Source organism: Hippocampus bargibanti, linkage group LG10 (assembly GCF_051943395.1).
Source record: "Hippocampus bargibanti isolate YZ-2025 linkage group LG10, ASM5194339v1, whole genome shotgun sequence".
NCBI lineage: Eukaryota > Metazoa > Chordata > Actinopteri > Syngnathiformes > Syngnathidae > Hippocampus > Hippocampus bargibanti.
This window is the reverse complement of record NC_142743.1, coordinates 6,652,091-6,676,881: the sequence shown is the minus strand read 5'-3', so window position 1 is coordinate 6,676,881 and position 24,791 is coordinate 6,652,091. Positions and strand designations below refer to the sequence as shown.

The 24,791-nt window shown below is 43.2% G+C and overlaps 1 protein-coding gene and 1 long non-coding RNA gene across 7 annotated transcripts in view; one reads left to right on the top strand and one right to left on the bottom strand.

Moving 5' to 3' along the window:
* The window catches only part of frmpd1a (FERM and PDZ domain containing 1a), a 51,775-nt gene extending 48,116 nt beyond the window's left edge, over nt 1-3,659 (bottom strand). For 2 of the 6 annotated variants that reach the window (XM_089006089.1, XM_089006090.1), the window contains exon 1: nt 3,422-3,613. The gene's annotated coding sequence lies outside the window, so the exon portion shown is untranslated. Of the gene's footprint in view, nt 1-3,421 lie in introns of all 6 variants that reach the window. The other 4 variants (XM_089006094.1, XM_089006095.1, XM_089006093.1 and 1 more) reach the window with 4 other exon arrangements.
* The window catches only part of LOC148892234 (uncharacterized), a 31,210-nt gene continuing 9,933 nt past the window's right edge, over nt 3,515-24,791 (top strand). The window contains exons 1-2 of the long non-coding RNA XR_016116224.1: nt 3,515-3,640; nt 5,046-5,423. This is a non-coding gene — a long non-coding RNA (uncharacterized LOC148892234). The remainder of the gene's footprint in view (nt 3,641-5,045; nt 5,424-24,791) is intronic.

Below are 24,791 nucleotides of genomic sequence, written 5' to 3'. Positions count from 1 at the left end.
TATCTATCTATCTATCTATCTATCTATCTATCTATCTATCTATCTATCTATCTGTCCGTCCGTCCGTCCGTCCGTCCGTCCGTCCGTCCATCCATCGATCCATCCATCCATCCATCCATCCATCCATCTATCTATCTATCTATCTATCTATCTATCTATCTATCTATCTATCTATCTATCTATCTATCTATCTATCTATCTATCTATCTATCTATCTATCTATCCATCCATCATCCATCCATTTATGAATGTATTTTTGGGGGCAAATGTAGGTTTTATGAGTTTGAGTGTGTTTGTGTTTCAATGTCTTAGTCAGGCGTGCACGCATTAATAATGCATTTGGATAATGCAGATGCTTCACTTTGACAACAATTTATAGGTATGTCAGCGCACAGAAGAGGAAAGTAGCAAGAGGCATAGATAATATGTGATATATCTAAGCATATGAGTGAAACAAAAAAAACGTTATTTTCCAATATTCAAAATGTGTTGCCTTTCTTTAAAACTTTCAGGTTGACTTGCCCAAGAACAATTTCGAGCAGTCACTTTATTTACCAACCAATCAACTTGCCATGCATGTTTTTGGAATGTGGGAGGAAACCGGAGGACTTGGAGAAAACCCACCCAGGCCTGGGGAGAATATGCATGTGTGAAGTCCACGTACTACCCACTTGACTACTGGGCCAACCCATAATGTTTGCCATTCATTTTAATCAGGGGTGTCAAACTCATTCTTGTCACATTTTTGTTACTGTTTCCATTGGTCGCCTGTTATGACTGAGACCTTACAAAAAAGTAAAGAATTACGGTTTGTCAAAGTATTGTTTAAGTAATGTCAATGATTGGTCGCTACAAAATGTTTACAATATGTCTTTTATTTATTAAATGTGAGAATTTTTACATTTTGGTCGAGATCTTAGCAAGAAATACAGATGTTGACCTGTTTGTTTTGCTTTCGCGGACCACATGAAATGATGTGATGGGCCAGATTTATCAAACCATGCGTTTGACTGACACATGTGACTTAAAGAATCAATGGTGGCTGGTTGGTGCTTCAAAATATTGTTTCCTGAACTCATGTCTTTCTTCCACAAGATGTGATCATCGACAGGTGTGCAAAATGCGGTCACCAACTGCGATTTGATAGTGATAGTCCAGTTTTGTTGAGTTTGATCATATCGCTTGGTACACAGCAGGCTGAATAATTCCTATTTAGACCAGGGACAGCATGCCAAACTAGAAACTACAAACTAGACCCATTGACATATTATGTTGAACTGGCCTCGTTTGACAATCAGTAACAATGCTAATGTTTTTACTGTATTATATCTATGCATTTGTTAGAAAAATATAGATGGAACTCCATGAAAACCATAATAGACACACCCAAAGCCTTCATTAGGAATTAAAGTTGATAAATGCAGTTGCATCAAAAATGTATCAGAGCCTAAAAATAACATCATAAATTAATAAAGACTGGGAAGGCCTTCAGAACCTGGCAGTTCTCATTCCATCTCATGTACAAGTATCACTGCATATTTGGATTCCAAATCTGGTCATGACAAATACATAACACTGAAACACTTTCTCAATGCCAGCAGCATATTAATGTACACATGTGGTTTGAGTACATGCAATTGCGATAATAAAGCTTACTTTGTACAGAGAGGAATGATGTAGCAAAATATTCAGAGCAACATAGTCCTGTAAAATGCATGTGTCTGTGCACTGCACTCAGGACCGTTGGTCAATGAATTCCTATTGATTTGAAACTCACTGTCATTTATTTGTGTAGTCATCAATTCCTTTAAATTGGCTGAATGAAGAAGTAGATTAATTTCAGAAAATGTACAGCGTTGTTTTTCCCTCAAGCTTACTCCTGTCAGCAGTGAGCATACAGTATGAAGGCTTGGGTTCAGATTTCTAATAGCCATCTATTTTTTCAGCATCGCCCATCTGTCAGACGATCATGAGAAATCTCAGATAAACCTGCCCTCCTCTCATTGTGTATAGTGCCACTTAGCAGTTTTTTTTTGTTAGTTTTTTGACGACGATACTAGTGCAACGTGTTCTACCGGAAACAAATTCCTTGTGTGTTCTACATACTTGGCAATAAAGATGATTCTGATTCTGATTCTGATTGACAAAAGTATCGTCCACATAACTAAACCAGTGTCTAAGTTTTGTCCCCGGGAAGGATGTGAGGGCCTGTTTCTCCATCTCTTCCATGTACAGATTAGCCACTATGGATGAAAATGGTGAGCCCATAGCACAACCATAAATTTGTTTATAAAATGTCTCCCTAAATTGAAAATATGTAGTATTAAGGCAGATTTCCAATAATTGGCAGATGTGAGCCGGTCTAAGTTTGGTTCTTTCATGCAGAGAAACGTCCGCCAGCAGTCTCGTCCTCACCACTGAGACTGCTGCTGGGGTTGGGCAAAAATTAGTGCATCCAAAAGATAGGCTAACAAATGAAAAACAAAGTAATGTAGCTTATTCAATACATTGTAAGAATGAAAATTGTAAAAAGCAGTACATTGGGGAGACTCAACACATTCTCAAAAAAAGACTTTATCAACATCGCAGGGAAAATACTCATGGGCCTCAATCGGCAGTACATTTGCACCTAAAAGCTAGCAACCACTCATTTGACGATAATGAGGTTAAAATCTCAGCGAAAGAACATAGATGGTTTGAAAGGGAGTAAAAGAAGCGATTCTCCTAAAACAATTAAATCCTTCATTAAACCGGTCTGGTGGGGTGAGGTTCAATTTGGATCGTTCATACAATAGCCTGCTGAAGCAACACAGGTTAGGCAACATTCGTAATGCTGATGAGGTGATACCGGTGGGAGTGGGGCAAATAGGCCAGTCGTTAGTCAGGAATGTAGGAACAATCAGTGGGGCCACAGGGAGTGGTCCTCTGCTCCCACAAACCTGAGAGTAGGGACCTATCATAGCTGTGTCCGGCGCCGCCATGTCTGGACATTAGGGATATATAAATAGGGCCGATACGACCAGTCAGACTTTAGTTCGCTGACGAAGCCTCTTGGATAGGAGGCGAAACGTCTGACACCTTCAAAAAGTACAGATGACGGCTGAAGAAACCTTCTCATCGATGACACCTTTAATGTCAGAGTTTGGCTACTGACCTGGTGTAGCCTAAAAGGGATATGCCCTTATTGCCTTGGCATTTAACTTTTATGGAATCACGTGCTAAAATAAATGCACAGTATTACTCTTTTATGTGCACTTTACCGTTTTATTCAACATATTCAGCAATCACCAGCCCCGTTGAACGCGTGCACTGTGCTTCTGGGCGAAACAAACACTTTTTTACTGTTTTTGAACATAATCTATTGCAGTTTTAGACTGCCTAGTTGTTATTCAGTCTTGTTAATGACAGTTAAAGACCTTACCGTGAGGGTTTGTGTTTCTAATCCCCTCCAGTGAGCGCCTGGAGGTGGAGGTTGTGGCGTTGTTCACACTATCCCGAACGTCAAATTAAAAAACGACCATCAAAAGACAAGTATATTTCAACAAGAAATCCGATCATTCTGCAGTCGCTGAAGGCAATCCTCCAAATTAACGCAAATAACACACATCACCAAGAACGGGAGAAAACGCGACGCTGAAAGGTGAGGCGCGTGTACAGCGCACCGTAATTCTCTCTCTCTCTCTCTCTCTCTCTCTCTCTCTCTCTCTCTCTCTCTCTCTCTCTCTCTCTCTCTCTCTCTCTCTCTCTCTCTCTCTCTCTCTCTCTCTCTCTCTCTCTCTCTGTTAATCAACACCCCGGCTCTATGAATATTTTGAGAATCAAAACCTTGTCTGTTTGTTTATTTGTCTGTTTATAAATAGTGTTAGGTTAAAATATTATAGGCTAATATGAGCATTTTACGGTTAGCTTTAAAATTGTAAATATTATGAACGGAATTAAATATTTACCTTATTGCGCAACGTTGTAACCTAACAATTGGCTGGCATGTTCGTTGTGAGAGAGATCACCAAAGAAGCCGGCAAGTCAGATCACCAAAGAAGCCGGCAAGTCACAGATGATTTATTCCTAACACATTGATCTAATGCAGAATTCTGGGTCTCAGCTCCCTGACACAGAAAATATTTGTGTGCCCCAAATCAGCAAGAGAGAAGAAAGACAAAGACTTCAACTGAGCAGCCCAGATTTAAAGGTGTACCACATGCATATTCAAATTTGGCTCAAACAAAGAAATCAGCAGTTGATTGGATCCCTCTCTTCTGATGTCGTCATCCTTCTGGCGGGATGTCGCGGAGACGGCTCCAATCGCTTTTGCCAAGATAGCGTTGGTTTATGTTGTATCCCTTCACCTCCGTCCTTCAGCCTGGGTCAGCTCGTAACTGTTCCTCTCCTTTGGGTGATATGAATCAGCGGACCCCTCGACTCCCTAGTGCCTGCAAAAACACAACTCCGACACATATTCCACATCTGCTCCCTCACCCATCCACTGAAAACAAAGCACCATTGATACTGATTAACTCACTATTTTAATGTTCATCATACAATGTTAAAAATAGCTAACTAAATGTATTTATTTCCTTCAATAGATAACTGCTCAGTTCTCTCAAAGGAGGTAAATGCATGCAATATGTGTTTATCTGTTCTTTAAAATCGTAAAACGTCAATTTATTATTTTCCTTTCGGCTTTTCCCTTCGGGGGTCGCCACAGCTTCAGATTCAGAGGTTTGATTTGAATGTTTGTTATTGGCCAAGCTTTTACGTCGGATGTCTTTCCTGACAAACCCTCTGTATTTATCCGGGCTCAGGACTGGCACAGTAAGACACTGCTGTGCTTGCCTTTTGGCTACAGAACAAGCAACTCGATGAACTTAATAAAAATGAAGATGCTCAGTAAAAGACTCCCAAACACAAAATGGTCATTGGCACTATACTCAAGTACTTGAACTCGTGTTCTGTGACTGCATTCCGTTTGAATGATGACGTGTATTATTTTTCACCACTTCGGGTCGTCTTCCTCATACAAACAGCGTTTCTGTTTTATATTGCAGGTCAACCCAGTTTACACAAGGATCACTGCGTGTTGCAGCCTATCCCAGTTGTTTTTGGGTAGTAGGCGGGTTACACCCTTCACTGGTTGTTACTTAGCAAATCGCCAATTGCATGGTACACATAGACAAACAACCAGCCATACGGGCCAGCCATTTTAACCTGCCGTGCGTATTTTGGGAATACGGAATGAAAACAGAGCACCTGGAGAAAAGCAACATAGCCACGGGGAGAACAATGAAAACACCACACAGGAACGCCAGGCCGGAAATTGAACACTGGAACTCTGCACTGTGAGGCTGACGTGCTAACCAGTCGATCACCGTGCCACCCGAGGAAACTCAGATAAACATGAAGATCAACCTGACAACTGAGTTTTGGTTGGTATCATGTCATAACAAATCATTCTACGAATAGGAGTGTTGCGCTCGTCATTCTGGCAGCAGTCTCAGCGTTTTAACAGTAACCAAAATGGTAACTTTTGTAGCGATTGAACGTACTTACGAGGGAAATGATGCACAGCAGTGTCAATCATTGATCTGGGAACTCGACAAACAGTTTATTCTGCGCATGCGCTTAAAAAGGCTTCACAATTTCCGGGTATAACATGATCAGCTCGTTTCGCAAGTGATATCAATCATGAAATTTCCTCAATCGTGTCTTTGCCTCACACACACATTGACACACGCACACTTAACAAGGAGGAATTACAACATGCCTTGTCTTCAAGCGTCGTCCCTCGCTGTCCAGCAAGTAGACCTCAGCCTCGCCTCTCATCTTTGCCATTCCGCTCACCTTGGTTCCATCTGCGAGCTCAATGATGTGGTCCTCGGGTTTGAAACTGTCATGATCTGGTTGGCGACCAACGGGGGGCGCTGTCGGCCCCGCCTGCACCTGCACAGGTGCTGGTCGTCCCGATCAGATTGGCGACCAGCGGGTAGCGACGTCAGCCCTGCCGGCAGCCTCGCAGGTGCTGTTCGTTATAATCAATGACATTTAAAAGGACACCTGGCACGATCATCCGGGGCCGATTCATTGTTTGTTTGCTGCTTGTTTGCTGCATGCATTGTGTACGTGTTTGTTTAACCTTGGTGGACTTTTACACTTGGTGTTCTTTTGCTACTTTGTATTTTTTTCCATTCAGATCATTTTGATGTTTTACATTTTGTTCCTGCTGACCTTTATTTTAATACAATTTGTCAAACAACCTCCTGCTCCCTCCTGCCTGCTTTTTGGGATCCGAACCCGCCATCACCACCTCGCAAACCGTGACAGAATGAATCAGCCAACCATCGGATCCCGCAGGTACATCGGACCCGTCTCATTTCCACCCTGTGCCTGGCAATGCTACGTCCACGTTAGCGCAAGCCTCGTCGAGTTTGAATTGCGTCACTCGACGAGCCGCAACGTCCACGTAAACGTCCGACCGAGACCTCCTTCCAGGTGGCCGTCCAGGGTGACACTGGGTGACTGGCATTGCACGCCCACGTCCAGCCACGCTGTCGTCGTGCATGACGAATTGAGTCTCATCCACGACGAGCCGTGCAACGTCCGCGTCAACGTCAGTCCGAGACCCCACTCACCGCTGGATCCCGGAGCGGCTCTGGACTGGTCTCGTTCCCCCGGAGCCGGGCAGTTCACGCCCACGTCGGCGTCCGGCCGAGACCTGGTCCCATACGGCCGTACGGGGTGCCATTCTGCGCCTGGCAGTTCGACGTCCACGCAGAGCCATGCGCCGTCGCGTGAACGTGCGAGAGGGATTGCACTCACGCCCACGACGATCCGTGCCGCGTCTTCGTCCACCCCAGGCCGAGTCCCGTTCCCATCAGGCCGCCACCCGTCGTATGCTGGAGAGGCAGCGGTTGCCCTCTCCACCGACCGTTCCCTGGCGAGTGGACCTTTTGGGAGACTGTTGGGACTTCTGGAAGCAGCCCCTTGAAGGGAGGGTACTGTCATGATCTGGTTGGCGACCAACGGGGGGCGCTGTCGGCCCCGCCTGCACCTGCACAGGTGCTGGTCGTCCCGATCAGATTGGCGACCAGCGGGTAGCGACGTCAGCCCTGCCTGCAGCCTCGCAGGTGCTGGTCGTTATAATCAATAACACTTAAAAGGACACCTGGCACGATCATCCGGTGCCGATTCATTGTTTGTTTGCTGCTTGGTTGCAGCATGCATCGTGTACGTGTTTGTTTAACCTTGGCGGGCTTTTACTTTTGGTCTTCTTTTGCTACTTTGTATTTTTTCCATTCAGATCATTTTGATGTTTTACATTTTGTTCCCGCTGACTTTATTTTAATACAATTTGTCAAACAACCTCCTGCTCCCTCCTGCCTGCTTTTTGGGATCCGAACCCGCCATCACCACCTCGCAAAACGTGACAGAAGCTCTTGTCGACTGTTTTGAACTTTGTGGCGTCGTTGACCATATGTGCTGTGGCGTCACTGTCGACCATAAAACCTCTCGTTTCCACTCGTCGGATGGTCATTTAAATTGAAGAAGAATGTGTGCTCTGACTCGATCTCGTCAGCAGCTCCCTTCATGACGTCGCGGCCTCGTCCTCGACCGCGTCAACCTTGATGTTGCATGTCCCACCTTCGTTCCTCTCTTCTCGGCTGGGAAGTGCGAGGACATGTCCTGGCCATGTGCCCTCTTTGACCGCAGGTGTAGCACTCGGTATCAGCTAGGTCCATTTTCCTTCCTCTCCCTCTACCATGCAGTTTTGTAGTCCCGCTGATATTCATTACATTGTCTTCGTTGGCACTCTGGTCACCTTTTCCATACTTTTCGGTATTTTCAAATCGTCTTAGCTTAGTTTTGAATTCGCCGAAAGTCATTCTGTCGTTAGATTGGGTGACGTGCAAAACAAACGGTTTGTAAGAGACAGGAAGCCCTTTTAGCACCATGGCTATCTGAAGCCCGTCACTAATGTGCTCTTCTTCTCTTCTTAATGAGGTGAAAACACTCTCTGCTCGGATAACGTCGTCTGTGACAGTCTCATAGCTGCCTTTTCGTAGTGAGGAAAGTTCGCAATACAAACTCACCACCCGTGGTTTGTCCTTTCCAGCATAATGCTCATGGAGAATCTCCAGTGCTATTCTCCCGTCACGTTTTGCGTCTCTCATGATCAGCGATAGGCTCTTATTGTCCAGACATTGCACCAACTCTGCAAATGCCTCTCCATTCTTAGCCTTGTCTTCGGCGAGAGCTTCTTCGCTGTCTTCCTCAATGTTCGGGACGCCCAAAATAACATCTCTGAGGCCTCATAACTCCGTGTGCGCTAGGAACCTCATCTCCCAGATCGCGTAGTTTTTCTCATCGCCATCGAACAAAAGTCTAAACCATCTTTGGCTTGTGTTACTGGGCCCATAACCTGTTGAACTAGTCATTCTGGCAGCAGTCTTTGCGTTTTAACAGTAACCAAATTGGTAACTTTTGTAACGATTGAAAGTACTTACAAGAGAAATGATGCACAACAGTGTCAATCATTGGTCTGGGAACTCGACAAACATTTTATTCTGTGCATGTGCTTAAAAAGGCTTCACAATTTCCGGGTATCACATGATTAGCTCGTTTCGCAGGTGATATCAATCATGAAATTTCATCAATCGTGTCTTTGCCTCACACACACATTGACACACGCACACTCAACTAGGAGGAATTACAACATGCCTACTGTTAAGACAGTTAGATAGTTAGATTGTATCCTCATTTTGTGAAATGCTGTAATATTGAGCGGATCTGGCAACCCAGCCACAACGCGACATCACGTGATTTGGCAGCGATCAAAGCCAGTGTAATCAATATATGTGTATGTGAGGGCAGTTGTTGGTTGCGGGAAGCTGGTCGTGAGAGGGGGCAGGGAGGGTAAGGCCACAGTGAGAGTTGGTGCAGGTGCAGCTACAGGTGAAGTTGACGGAGGGCCGGGGGCGACAGGCGTCTTGTCAAACCGATTGAAAAAGCGGTTGAGTTCATCTGCCCAGTCCTTGTCTTTTTCGTTCAATGTCACAGGGCTTTTGCGGCCTGAGATGTTTTTTCAGGCCCTTCCAGAACCGGCGACATTGCTGGCTTTCAGCTGCTCCTCCATTTTCATCCTGTAGGCCTTTTTCCCCTTCCTGATCTTCCTCCTCAGTTGGATCTGCACAGCCTTCAGTTCCTCTCTGTTGCCCGACACAAAAGCTCTTTTCTTTTCCTTCAGGAGGACTTTCATGTCGGGATTAATCCATGGTTTGTTGTTGGAAAAACACTGCACAGTCCTGGTGGGTAGGGTGTTTTGTTCACAAAAGTTTATGTAGTCTGTGATGGTATCGGTGAATGAATCAATGTCCTCCCCATGAATCTCAGTGAAGAGCTCCCACCTGCTTGAGTCAAAACAGTCCCGCAGAGCTTGTTCAGCTTCTGTGGACCATCTTCTGACCGTGCGGGTCATAGCTGGTTGCCTCTGGACAAGGGGTTTGTACACAGGCTGGAGATATACCATATTGTGGTCTGCTCTTCCGAGAGGGGGGAAGGGGGGGGGGTTACCAGTGACGTGCAGTCAGGGGAGGCAGGGGGGTCCGTGCCTCACCTGTCATCATGGAAATATCAAATGAAAAAATAAATTAAACAGTTATATTTATTTAGTGATTTGTACTTTAAAGTTCTTTTCCATTTAACTTCACCATTTTTTAATTTTTTTTTTCAAAATCGCTGAACTTTCACATTTACCGTTCAAATGCTAAGTGGAGACGAGCGGTGAGGCAGCAGCCGGCTGAGCCTCACCATGGATTGCGCAATGACTATGTGAACTCTGCTGGCTTGCTCTGCAGTGAGACCGCATTGCTGTTCCTCTGCATATCGTTCAAACACTGTGTTCAAACATTTTTAGCATATGTACAAAATGTTTGCAGTTTAGCTGGTGTATACAATGTAGTCACTTTACATTATAAACACTGTACTACAGTGTTTATTTTATTTTATTTTTATCAAAACTGTGTGCATAGGTGAGGCACACAGTTCTCCTGCCTCATGACAGGGGGCACTGGTGATTACAGATTCTTCTTGCACTTCCTCGGCTGCAGAATAATAGAATGAGTGAGAGCAAGCTACAGTAAACAGTTCGCAAGTGCAACCATCCAGTCAATTTTTCGTGTTGCTTGGCCTTATTTTCAGAATGGAGGATTACATATATCAATTGAAAGAAATAGAGAGACTTTTAAAACCAAAGAAACATAAGGAAGGCTTCTACAAAGACGTTATCGATACCTTTCTTCAGAAGGAGCGGCGCATGGACTTCATTTATAAGTAAAAGTAACACGATAATAACATTTTTTTATTCTTTTTTTTCTATGCTACAGTTTATATAAAGAATGTAGACATGACATTTTAAACAAACAGGTTAACTGTTGCCAATCAAATGGTGAATAAGCTACTCTATAGAGTTCATATGTTTGTAAATCTGACTGTGATGACGTCAGTGCCTCACCAGCCATTTACCTCACCACACGTCACTGATGATTTAATGAACTATGCTTTCTCAATACGCATCAAATCCCTGTGACCCCGAAGGACTTTTCCAGCGTTATGGATGCCATCCCAAGTGGTATCATAAGCCTGTTCAAAGGTCACTACGCTACTCCTGACAGACAACTGCCAATTCCAGTGACAGAAACCGCCCTGGGGAAACTCCTTTTCTCATCAATTGCTCGAAATCGGAACCGTGCAATTAGACATTTGTTTCAAAAATCTTTTGTGACGGTTCCCTACATTGTTCATCACTGGAGAACGTATGTCCCAAATATCCCATGGGAAAAGGTCTGGACCCTGCCATATAAAATTTTCATCACAAACAAACAAAGAGAAATAACCTACAAACTTTTGCATCGTTGCTACACTGTTAAAAACTAAGATACGGTCCTTACAGGATATATCTTGTACATTTTGTGAAGCTGAGCCTGAAACTGCAACTCACCTCTCTGGGCTTGTCCCGAAACTATTCGCTTCTGGAAACACTTTGTCAAATATGTTCAATGTAAAATCACTTCTCCATTCATATTTCATTACAAAGACATGCTGTTTGGATATTACAACAAGACCAACGATAAATATGTTATTATTAATTTACTAGTTTTGCTTGCCAAACATCATATTCATAAATCTAAATTTTGTGGGAAGAAACCCCTATTTGTAATATTTCAAATGAAATGAAACAAATTGCAATTGCTAATTTCCCCATTGTGGGACGAATAAAGGTTTTCTGATTCTGATTCTGAAACTATATTAGAAAACAATTCAACCATCTGCCGACCCAAACGCTATCAAAACACATGATTTGTTGATGAAATATGGCATAGGATGATGTGCTTGCCGAATCATCTGGTGTTCCCCCCTCTCTTTTTTTGTCAATTTCACTATGTTGTGCAGACTCAATGAAATGTTAAAACCCATGGCACCCCCCCCCCCTGCTCTTTCTCTCTCTCTTCTTACTTCTATGTTTTACTTCTCTCCTATTTTTCCTTTTTGTATAATAATTATCTGTCAGGAACTCTTATTTCTTGTGCGATCAGGTATTGTCTCTTAAGCGATTATGTCACCTAATGTATGTTGCCAACTATTTACAAAATGTTAAGTATGCAGAAAGATTTGTTGAGACACACCTCTGATTTATTTCTTGAAGCTCCACGAGCTATTCAAAACCAGTGGTTTTGTTTGCTTTTGTTGTGTTTTGTTTGCAGTGTTGTTTGTTTGTTTGTTTTTATTACTTTGTTTGTTCGCATGCCATTTGAAAAAAAAAAAAAAAAAAAAAAAAAAACGCACGTCCCTGGTTTGTACGCATCCTTGGCATTTGAGTAGATTAAGTCCAATATGTTATTGTCTCTGGTGGCACAAGTTAACAAGGCGATGGGGGACTGGGTTTGCAGCTTGTTTACAACAGTCATGAGAGCATTGGAGGCAGCGCCGCCATTTGCCGTAGGGGGAATGTAAGCCGTCACGGCTATGACCTGTGAGAATTCCCGCGGCAGGTAATGCGGCCGGAGTTTAACGGCGAGCAGCTCAATGTCGCGAGTGCAGAGTTTTTCTTTGACCGTGATGTGCCCAGGGTTGCACCATTTGTCATTCACAAACACAGCAATCCACCCCCTCCTTTCTGCTTACCGCTGCCTTCATTTCTGTCTGCTCGTACGAGTTGGAAGCCCTCCAACTCAGTATGAGTGTCCGGAGTGATTGCCGGTAGCCATGTCTCCGTGACGAGTAGCAAGCTGGCTTCCCGGTACTCCATCTGGTGCCACGTTAGCGCCGCCAGCTCGTCCATTTTATTCGGGAGCGATCTCACATTCCCCATTATGACGGACGGGAGAACGTGTCGGTACTTTCTCGTTCTTTTGCGGCGATCTTTCCCGGCCCGTCATCCTCGTTTTCTCCTCTTCAGCTCATCGGGGATGTCCGGTGCGGCGGCCGCTAGTCCGCTATTAGATCGCCATGCTAGTAGCTGGTCTTAAAGAGTTTGATGTTTCTCTTTATTTGTAAGTAGGTTTGTTGTCAGATCTCCCATGCAGGTGTCACGCAGAGTTTGATCGTGGCGTGGAGTCAAGCAAGTCGTGCTGTGAAACTCCGTGGGATGCTGAGCAGGTCTCTGCGAGCTGTGTGTCTCTCCGGGTCTGAGTCCGAGATGATCTGATTCTTTCTGTCCCGCGACAGCTCCTTTTATACCATTTTCAAGCATGTGATATGCGTCAGGGTGAGACGCACATCAAGGAGATCATGGGCTTGAAAGACATCAAAGCTGCGGTGCGCACCGGTGACGCCACAGTCTCGACTGTACACAATGGGATTCCGAGTGTGAGTGGTTGAAGGCGCTTGAAGACCGTTTCCAGGTGCTGCAGGTGCTCTTCTTGGGAGTCACTATCGATGAGTATGTCGTCGATGTAGGCACAGCAGAAGTCAAGACCGCGCAGGACAGAGTCGATGAAGCGTTGAAAAGTCTGAGAGGCGTTCCGTAGGCCAAATGGCATGCGGAGGAACTCAAACGAGCCAAATGGGGTGGTGACGGCCGTCTTCGAAACATGCTCTTTGGCGACAGGGATCTGGTGGTGGGCTCTTACCAGATCGATGGTGGAGAACACTGTTTGTCTGTGGAGGAAGGACACACTGTCGTGGATGTGAGGAAGAGGGTAGCGGTCAGGAACTGTGACAAAATTCAGCACTCGGTAGTCACCGCAGGGACGCCAGTCGCCTGCCTTCGCCTTGGGGACCGTGTGCAGCGAGGAGGCCCATTTTCTGTCCGATGGACGGATAATGCCAAGCTGAAGCATGTGGTTGAATTTGGCTTCAGAAATCCGTTGTTTCGCCAGGGCAAGGAGGCAAAGCGTTGAAACGGATCAGTGGTCACAATGTGGTGAACAACGTCGGGGGCAGGTAGGGTCGTCCGACTGGGGTTGGTCAGGTCGGGGAATCGTCGGAGGAGCGTGAGAAATGGAGAAGATGAAGGAGATGGTATGTGCGAGAGATGAAGAAGCCCAGGGTTGGCCGTCCTACCGTGCACGGACAGGCCGGTCGTCTCATCAGTCAACCTCTTCCTGCGGATGTTGACGGACAGGTCAACTTGTGCAGGACGTTCGCGCCAAGGATGGGGTGAGGGACATCGGCAATGGTGAAGATGAAAGGGATGGAGCGACGTAGGCCCAAGTCTAGGTTGAGAAACCATTGGTCATACGTCTTGATGGTGGTGCGCTTGGCAGCTTGCAGGGACACTCCAGCGTTGAGGTTCTGGCGCTCTGCAGGAGAAAGTGGCAGAACGCTGATGTCAGCAGCCGAGTCCACCATGAATCGTCTTCTCGATGTGCGGTCGCGGACATAAATGATGTGGCTGGTTGTGGAGGCGCCAGGCGAGTGGGAAGCCGTGTTCACTCCGTGGCCGGGCCGTTTCCCGACTTCTTGCACGGCTCGCTGCATCGTTTGGCCCGGTCACCCCAATATCGGTGGTACCAGCACAAGTCGGGGTCCGCGCTGGATGGGTTCCGGTTGCGGCTTGGGCTGCGCTCTCGAATGGGGCCGCGTCCGCGACTACGGTGGCCTTTTCGACTGTGGCTGCGTTCCCGGATTTCGGTTTGCAGGGCACGCATCTCGTTGGCGAGCAGTTGGAGAGCATCAGTCGAGGGTCCTGGCGTCGGAGGAACCTGCAAGGGTAGGCTGCCCCACGTACGCCTCCGCAACTTTGTCGGCGAGGGCGGCCAACTCCTGCAAGGTGGAGTCGGGTGGTGTGGTTGCCAGGACTGCTTGGATCATCGGGGTCAACTTCTCTATGAAGACATGCCGCAGGAAACTCTGGTCCTTGAGGCTATTTCCCGCCACCGTCTCGAGGCGTTGCAGGAGCTGGGAGGGCCGGCTGTCCCCCAGCTCGACGTCATGCCTCAAGGCTGTGAACCTCTGGTGTTCCATGAGGGTGGTCTGCCTCAGGATTTCCTGTTTCAAAGCCGCGTAAGGATTCCCGGCCGGGGGGTCGAAGATGACTCGGCGCACATGACCAGCCAACTCCGGAGTGAGGGCAGCGACCGCATAGTGGAATTTGGTGGTCTCCTGGGTGATGCCACGGTTGACGAATTGGGAGTCAACCACTTGGAAACAGAGCTCCCTGTCGTCGTGCCAGGGCGGGGGAAGTTTGAGGGAGATTGCGGAAATCTGGTCTCTTTCCATTAGGAGAGTTGATTGGGCTGAGGAGGTGAAGAGAAAAAAAATCCTCCTGGCTAGTTCGCCAATAAAGAGTTTGATGTTTCTCTTTATTTGTAAGTAGGTTCGTTGTCAGATCTCCCAGGCAGGTGTCACGCAGAGCTTGATCGTGGCGTGGAGTCGAGCAAGTGGTGCTGTGAAACTCCGTGGGATGCTGAGCAGGTCTCTGCGAGCTGTGTGTCTGAGTCCGAGATGAGTCTGATTCTCTCTGTCCCGCGACAGCTCCTTTTATACCATTTTCAAGCGTGTGATATGCGTCAGTGTGAGACGCACATCAAGGAGATCAAGGGCTTGAAAGATATCAAAGCTGCGGTGCGCACAGTCTCGACTCTTTTTGACGACGATACTAGTGCAGCGTGTTGTACCGGAAACAAATTCCTTGTGTGTTCTACATACTTGGCAATAAATATGATTCTGATTTTGATTCTGATTCTCTACACAATGGGATTCCGAGTGCGAGTTGTTTCCCCGTTAACAGGGGCAAAGAAAAAGTAAAAAATCACGGCGATGAGCAAAAGTGAAGATCCCCATCTCCTCTCCGTAGGTTTAGGGAATGAAAGTAAACAAAGCAAAAACGGAAAAGTAAATAAGTGAAAAAGTAGAAAAGAAGGAGGCAGCCACAGTGGGGCGCCAAGAGATGTCAGAGTTGATGCGAGGGTTTCATGAATATTTTAGGTGTGAGTAACTACCAAGTTCAGGATGGAAGCAATTCTCACTGTTTCTCCAACCTATCATAATTTCCAATTCTTCTGATCACTTTGTACATGAAATACACACTGTATTCTGTTGTTTAACATTTTCTTTCTCATACTGGGAAAACATTCCAATATAACTAATGCAGTAATAAAACAACCCATAATAATACATTTTGTATTGGTAACATATAATATTATTATTCATTATAATTTTTATAATAATATATATAATAAATAATAAATAATATAATACTACTAATAAATATAATAATAGTACAGTACAGTGCCGCTTTGCAATTTTTTTGATGACGATACTAGTGCAGCGTGTTCTACAGGAAACAAACTCCCTGTATGTTCCACATACTTGGCAATAAAGATGATTCTGATTGATTTATCATACAACAAAAGTAGCACGTGTTGCTGCCACTGCTCACCCACAGAAAAAAAATATCCTGTGACTGTAAAGTGTCCTTGAGAGTTATGAAAGGCGCTTAAAGGACAACCAACGTCACTTTTTTGTTTCCTAACTGACATCAGAAAAATGTTTTATAGCATCTAAAATACCCAAAACACGCAGTATGATATTTTTTGTATTCAAATGCAAAACACCAATAAAATGACATAAAATGTCTAAAAAGTACTTCAAATTGAAACCGGAAGTGGCCAGTTTCAGAAGGTCCCGCCCCCTTGTTCATGGAGTCACGGCAAGACGTCTTGCCTTGCTCAAGATTCAAAACAATGACTTCAGATTCGGAAAATATGCTTTCTTGTTACGCATCCAGTTATGAATATGATTCAAATAGTTCTGAAGAGGAAAGTATAAATCTTTGCAATCGATTAAATAAGGTTTTCTTGGTTATTTTGATTGCCCAAGACTGATGTGTAGTGTCACAGAAAATGCAAAAGATGGCGGCAGAGCTCCGTTGGAAATTGTTTTGTTTTGCAGTTTGGAATTTTTATTTCAACAAATATCAAAGAGTTGTCTCGGTGTAACATACAAGGATTCACCATTGCGTTATTTATGTGTTTACCTTCTAATGTTGCCATCAACACGGATCAACACGAAGTTTTCAGACCAAACAAAGTACCCGAAAAGGCATTGAGGTGATGCAAGGTATGTCCTTTCTCAGTCAGGGGCGTTCCTTCAGTGACGTAGGTTGAGGACTCTTCACCAACTCAATAACAAGACTTCCGGAATATTCAGCACGAGTCTTAAAACGTAGAATATAGCTATATGCGGTGGAATCTTTGTAAAATATGCTCAGTAGAAGTCATTTGAAGCCATTTTGCAAATTATGGACACAACTTGTCCGTAGCCGTCGGTTGTCCTTTAATGTATTATTATTATTACAGTAAAGTCTCGTTATATCGATATCGGATATATCGATAGTCCCGGTTATATCGATACTATTTCTATGCACGCACGGAGAAAATTACATGCAAACAGGGTCGGATATATCGATAGTCCCGGTTATATCGATATTTTTTCGGACTCCCTTGAATATCGATATAACGAGACTTTACTGTATTATTATTATTATTATTATTATTATTATTATTATTATATGATCAGGAATAAGTACATTAGAGGGACAACTCATATTAGAGGCTTTGGAGAGAAAGTCAGAGAGGCCAGACTGCGATGGTTTGGACATGTCCAGAGGAGAGAGAATGACTATATCGGGAGAAGGATGCTGAGCCTTGAACTGCCAGCCAGGCAGGAGACTGAGAGGAAGACCGAAGAGGAGGTTTATGGATGTGGTCAAAGAGGACATGAAGGTAGCTGGTGTGAGAGAAAAGGATGCACAAAATCAAGATGGATAGATGGAGGATATTGATTCGCTGTGTTGACCCCTGTAGGGAAAAGCCGAAAGGAAAAGATTATTATTATCTCATCTCATCTCATTTTCCGTACCGCTTATTCCTCATTAGGGTCGCGGGGGTTGCTGGAGCCTATCTCAGCTGTCTTCGGGCACGAGGCGGGGGACACCCTGAATTGGTTGCCAGCCAATTGCAGGGCACACAAAGACGTACAACAGTCAATCACACACTCACACCTAGGGACAATTTGGAGTAGTCAATCTGCCTGCCATGCATGTTTTTGGAGTGTGGGAGGAAACCGGAGTACCCGGAGAAAACCCACGCGGGTCCGGGGAGAACATGCAAACTCCACACAGGGAGGCCGGACCAAGACGCGAACCGGCGACCTCTGCACTGTGAAGCCGGTGTGCTAACCACTCGACTACCGGGCCGCCTATTATTATTATTATTATTATTATTATTATTATTATTATTATTATTATTATTATTATTATTATTATTATTATTATTATTATTATTATTATTATTATTATTATTATTATTATTATGAGCTTTTGGGTGGATTTTCAGTTTATAATTGTGATGATTTTAGAAGCCACAGGATGTCAGTGTTCCACAAAGAACTCACTTCCTCCCAACACTCGTAACATCGATTCTTTTCCCACCTTCAAATCCCATCTCAAAACTACGGAAAAGGATTAGGGCCACTGAAAAAAAAATGTGGTTGGCAAAATTCTGACTTTAATCTCAGAATTCTGACTTTCAAGTCAGAATACTGTTTGTTTCGTTTAATGGCCGTTGTGTCCATAGTTAACGTGATCCGCGATTCCTGCCGTGATGTTATGTCAGGAACGCCCCTGACTAAGAAAGGACACACAATGCATTTTGTGGTACTTTCTTTGGTCTGAAAACTTCATGTTGATGGCGAAATTAGAAGGATAACACATAAAAAACGCATTTTTTTAAATATATATTTTAAATATTGATACCGGTTTCCTCAGTTCTGTGATTATCTAGATTAAAATAAAATGGCCCCTATGCTGTTGTTCTTTTGGTATTATGTATTGTCGTGTGACACTTGAATAGCTGGACCCATTTGAAATATTCTTGGCATGTTATGGGGGCAGCAATGTCATTATTTTTCTAATTCCAACAACCCCCCCACCCACCCCTGACTCTTTTTGACCACCTCTCTGAGCTTCTTCTCAAGATAAAAACCTCTTGAATTTCAAAGCCAATCGGTTGACACAGACAATATTTTTTTTCCCAATGCCGTCCTAAGGAGAGATGTTTTTGTTTCATGTCGGACTTAAAAGGAGAACAGACGATGCTCTGTCATTAGCCTTATTAGCTTCATTAGTACAATATGGACGAACTTGATGCCAAATGACTGGCTTACAGTTATTTACGTTACCATAGAAACATTACATGTTCTGTGTTGGAGACTGTGAACCAAAGTGCTTGAAATAGAAGACAGCCAATACTTTTCCGTTTCCACCACTAGATGGTAGAACAACTCAGGAAAGCGTCAGAGTGAATCAAAGCAAATACATGTACAGTATACTATATACTACGTCGTCTTTTCAGATGGGATGTGTACAACAGTGTTTTATACAACATATCCGAAAGGGGTGAACTATAAACTGCGTGTAATGTCATTGATATATGTAATCATCTTGTTGTTTTGTTGTCTGTAAATGCCATCTGTGCTGTGTATGCACATACAGTATATTTGACAATCAAGTTGACATCACAAGTTTTGAATTAAATAATCCAGCAGTCTCGTGCATCAATCATTTCTTCATATCGTGTGTAGGGCTAAAGGAGAGGCATTTTAAGTAAATAAGAAGATACGGCTTCCAGGTGTTAGGAAATAGAAATTGACATTCCCTAAAATCCGAACAAAAGATTGATAATATCTGTTGTGTGACTATCAGGTGGTCAGCATCACAACAACAAACCGTGTGAGCAGGAGGCCTCAGAGGACCAACTGGAGTTAGTGTCGGAATGTGCATACAAGCACAAAACCTTGGAGTTGCAATTACACAGTTTTAGATGAACAGGAATTGAGAGATAATATTTTCATAAATCACTTTGCTGTCACAGCATATCAACACATTTTTATCAAGAACAATATATCGTACTACATAAATGTACATGCATGAGTTTTCCATCTTGACAATATAAACAAAGTGGATTTGTCTTCACCATGAATATGTAAATAATTTAACTTGGATCTATTTTAAATTACACTATACTGTGAATGATTTGAAATTCGATTTTACTCTGGAATCATTGGGCCTTTGACATTGAGAATAAAAGAGCAGGATGGAATCTGAATAGCAGACAGAATATTAAAACAAGGCAAAATTGACATGGTTCCCTTCAATATTGACCAGGGATTTCCAAACACTATGCAGTAGATGGTGGGTAAACACAGCAGGTCTTGTTGGGTTTGAACTTGTCTTTTATTCATTCCATCACCTCCCGTACCCACACCTCCACCATGGCCCGGTTTCTCCTGGCAGGCCTTAATCTCAGTTCCTAATCGGCTGCAGACGTGAGGCTTAGCAATTCCCCACCCTATGTTGCATGGGATATGGCTAAGTTTCAGTGGAAATGCAGGTGTACTATCATTTGACAATGGGATAGAGATAAATAAGGTATGGAGAGCTCAGCGGGATTTTCGATATTGCTTGACCTTGAAACCATTCATACTGCACTTCTGCGAAGAGATTCTGCTCAGACTGCATTCACACATTTGCTTCGCCACGCCTGAACATCCAAAGCCACCATCAAATAAATAGTTGGAGCATGTGAAGCCCCTTTTATACCCTGGGTGAGATAATTTAGATTTCTAAATTTACACCAAGTGATAATAAGAATACATAAACCGCTTTTCTCAAAATACGACACTCCATTACACTGATGGTCATGGAGGAGAGAGAGTGGCTGAAGTTGCAACTCGGCCCTGGAATATTTTGCTTGCAGCTCCCAAATCAGGCCATGGTGTCAATCTGGCGTCTCCCAAGAGAACTTGTCCAGATACACCAACCACATTCAAAGCAAACGGAAATTTTAAAATGTCTGTCACGTTGTTTGTGTCAAATTTCTAGCAGTAATGAGTCAATGGCTCTGCACATACTGGTTAGTCTCATTCATGTCAGTGACTGATCGCAGCAGAGAACCTAAAAATGATCACCTAACCTTTGATAGATTGGACAGAATATCAGAGATCAAACTAAGCTTCATGTTCTGCAGCGAAAACTTGATGACACTGAGGTTTAATTTGAACGAGACTATATTTGAAACATTTCCCATCATCACCATCCTTTCATCACTTTGCTGCTGTGAAATGTAAATTTCTCCACTGTGAGACTAATAAAGGCATATCCAATCCAATCCATAAATCTTAGTATGGTGTTTCAAATGCAGAACTTGTGGGTCTCAGTCCTTGACAATCTGGTATGTTCTGTTTCTGTCATTCTTCGTTTTTTTCCCCGAGATAATTCACAAGGCACACAATGATATATGGAAGCTCCTTTGACAAAAAAAAGTAATATTTGACAAGAATCAAAAATTGCCTCCTACGTGGTACTGTTTAATTAATTTTTCACGATTGTTTCGAGCAATGTTTTTCAATATTTTTAGAGGCAAGCCAGATTTCATTCATTGAAAAAATCCTGATGCACAGCACTAGTTGAAAATGTGAAAGAAAGTATATTTTAACAATTAGAGTCAGGCTCTTTCTTTAGGTCCAAATGTCCATTTACAATGGCTTTGTAGACGACAAGTATTGATGGCTCTGGCACTGCACCTTTTTTGATTTAACCACAATTAAAAGACATGTTAACATGCTTTCAGGGCATGGCATATCAAGCACAACAGAGTTGTTGCTGTTGCATTTCTGGTAAAAATGAATCCAAATGAAAGATGGCTTTCGCTGTATTGCCTTGCGCCAGAAACTTACCTACCTAAAGATATGGAAGACTACTTAACGATTACTCGGCTAGGCGATAGACCGCACAGGCAAACAAATTGGATAATTTTTCATGCCACACCTGACAATATATCCGCTGTGCCGCCGCACAGTGTTTGAAAAACACTGTTATAGAGCATGAAATGGTTCAAAGCGCATTCAGTTCTGCTGAAAACAAATTTAGAGATGAATTGCACCAAGTTCCCTGAGTAATGAAAGTGCATGTTTGTTATTGGTAACAAATGGGATCATGGAGCATAATATTTTTCTGTCTGTTAGTGTGAATAATCCTGGTAACTACAAAAACACAAGCGTTAAATGGAATTTTAGGGCGTCATAGACAAACAACCATTCACAATGACAGTCACACCTTTGGACAATATTGAGGGTTCCAGTAAACTTTGGTGCTTTGAGAATTTGGGAGGAAACTGCAGTTAAAACCCTCACCGGACAATATGCAAATTGCACACAAGAATCCAACCCTCGATCTCTGTACTGTGAGGCAGACGTGCTAATGAGTGGACCACCATGAATGTGAACCGTAAAAATGTGAACCCTTAATTGTCTTTGTTGACAAATAGTGTATCCTCTCATTTTAAATTTCATTCCCCCTACACGTTTCACCCAAACTGGGAAAAGGGCAGCAAAATACTGGTGAATGATAAAATGTTCAAAAACATTAAGTTTGAAAATTCCACAGGCTAATTTGAAATAGGTGAATATGGGGCAATGGTGTGAATATATAGTCCAACCAGTGACGTGCAGTCAGGGGAGGCAGGTGAGGCGCAGCCTCACCTGTCATCATGGAAATATCAAATGACAAAATAAATTAAAGGGTTATATTCATTTAGTGATTTGTACTTTAACATTCTTTTCAATTTAACTGCACCATTTTTGGATTTTGTTTTCAAAATCGCTGAATTTTCACATTTACCGTTCAAATACTAAGTATAGACGAGCATTGATGCACCAGCCGGCTGAGCCTCACGATGGATTGTGCAATCACTATGCTAACTGTGCTGGCTTGCTCTGCAGTGAGACCACATTGCTGTCCCTCTGCATATCGCTATTAAAGTGTTCAAAAGCTTTTAGTATATGAACTAAATTTCTACAGTTTAGCTGGTTTATATAATGTACAGTCACTGAACATTATAAACACTGTACTACAGTGTTTATTTTATTTTATATTATTTTATTTTATTTTATTTTATTTTATTTTATTTTTACCAAAACTGTGTGCATAGGTGGGGCACACAGTTCTTCTGCCTCATGACAGGGGGCGCTGGTGATTACAGAGTCTTCTTGTGACTCCTCGGCTGCATAATAATAGAATTACTGACAGCAAGCTACAGTAAACAGTTAGTAAGTAAAGCGCAACCATCCAGTCATTTTTTCATGTTGCTTGGCCTTATTTTCTAAATGGAGGATTATATATCTAAATTGAAAGAATTTTCTAAACTGGACTTTCAATCGAAGCAGGATATAATAATTAAAGGAAGACCAACACCGGACTGTATAGCTCACAAACGGTGAGGGATGAATGTAAATCTCCTGGACAGCTTCTCAGCTTTTTGGCCAAGAAGGATCTCATTGAAACTATTCCTGAAGCGACGAAGTTGCTCCAGCTCATGCTCACTGTTCCAGCTACTACAGTATCAGTGGAGCGGTCATTCTCAGCACTGAAAAGACTGAAAACATACAGTCGGAACAGGACTGATCAAGGACGACTTTCTTCACTGGCAGTGATCTCCATTGAGACAGAGAGACTTGGACTTCATTCATAAGTAAAGGTAACATGATAATAATGTTTTTTAATTTTTTTTCTCTGCTACAATTTGCATACAGTAGATAAAGAATGCTGACATGACATTTTAAACAAAACACGTTAACTGTTGCCAGTCAAATGGTGAATAAGCTACTCTGTGGAGTTCATAAGTTTGTAAATCTGACTGTGATGACGTCAGTGACTCACCAACAGTGACGTGCAGTCAGTGGAGGCAGGTGAGGCCGTGCCTCACCAGTCATCATGGAAATATCAAATGAAAAATAAATTAAACAGTTATATTTATTTAGTGATTTGTATTTAAAATTCTTTTCCATTTAACTGCACCATTTTTGGATTTTTTTTTCAAAATCACAGAATTTTCACATTTACCGTTCAAATACTAGGTAGAGACGAGCGGTGAGGCACCAGCCGGCTGAGCCTCACCATGGATTGCGCAATCACTATGCGAACTATGCTGGCTTGGTTTGCAGTGAGGCCGCATTGCTGTCCCTATGCATATCGCTATTAAAGTGTTCAAAACTTTGAGTATATGAACTCAATTTCTACAGTTTAGCTGGTTTATATAATGTACAGTCACTGTACATTATAAACACTGTGCTACAGTGTTTATTTTATTTTATTTTGATAAAAACTGTGTGCATAGGTGAGGCACACAGTTCTCCTGCCTCATGACAGGGGGCGCTGGTGATTACAGATTCTCAGCACAAAAGACTGAAAACATACAGTCGGAACTGGACTGATCAAGGACGACTTTCTTCACTGGCAGTGATCTCATTGAGACAGACTTTGACTTCATTTATAAGTGAAGGTAACACGATAATGTTTTTTTAATTCTTTTTTTCTATGCTACAGTTCCTTCACTTTTGTACAGATGACGGCTGAAGAAACCTTCTCATCGATGGACCACTCCTGTACGACTGAGAGCTTACACAGACACATGCTACAGTTCATATAAAGAATACGGACAAGACATTTTAAACAACACACGTTAACCGTTGCCAATCAAATGGTGAATAAGCTACTCTGTAGTGTTCATATGTTTGTAAATCTGACTGTAATGACGTCAGTGCCTCACCAGCCATGAACCTCACCGCACGTCACTGCTCACCAACCATGAACCTCACCGCATGTCACTGAGTCCAACTGTTTTAGATGAATGTCTTCTGAAGATCTTCTTCTTCTTTTCCTTTCGGCTTTTCCCTTCAAGAGGTCGCCACAGCAAATCAGTGTCCTCCATCTTTAGAAGATACAAGGTCAAAAAACAACAAAAAATGCCTGTCACCTTCAATTCTTCTGCTTTGAAAAAACAACATCATGGTGAAGAGGATATTGCCACAGGAATACTTTGGAAAACCATGATCAGTTAACACAAATTGTCTCTGAACCTACAATGCTAGTTTAAAGCTCTATACCAGGGGTGTCAAAAGTCATTTTTTTGCCGCGGGCCACATTGTAGTTACGGTTTCCTCTCGAGGGCCGTTATGAATTTGGGGAAGCCATTAGAATGTTTATTCCCCTCCACATATTACAAATCCGAAGTCAAGAATAATGACTGTTATTGTGGTTTACATCCAAAAATATGAAATTTTGGTTAGGATTTTAGAAAGCATCATGGAATTTCACAAGTTTGATGATTTGCTTTCGCGGGCAGAAAAAAATGCTGTGGCCGGCTGGATTTGCCCCCAGGCCTTGACTTTGACACCTGTGCTCTATACCATGCACAGTGAAAGCCCAAGTTTAACAACAATAGCAAACTCCAATCAGC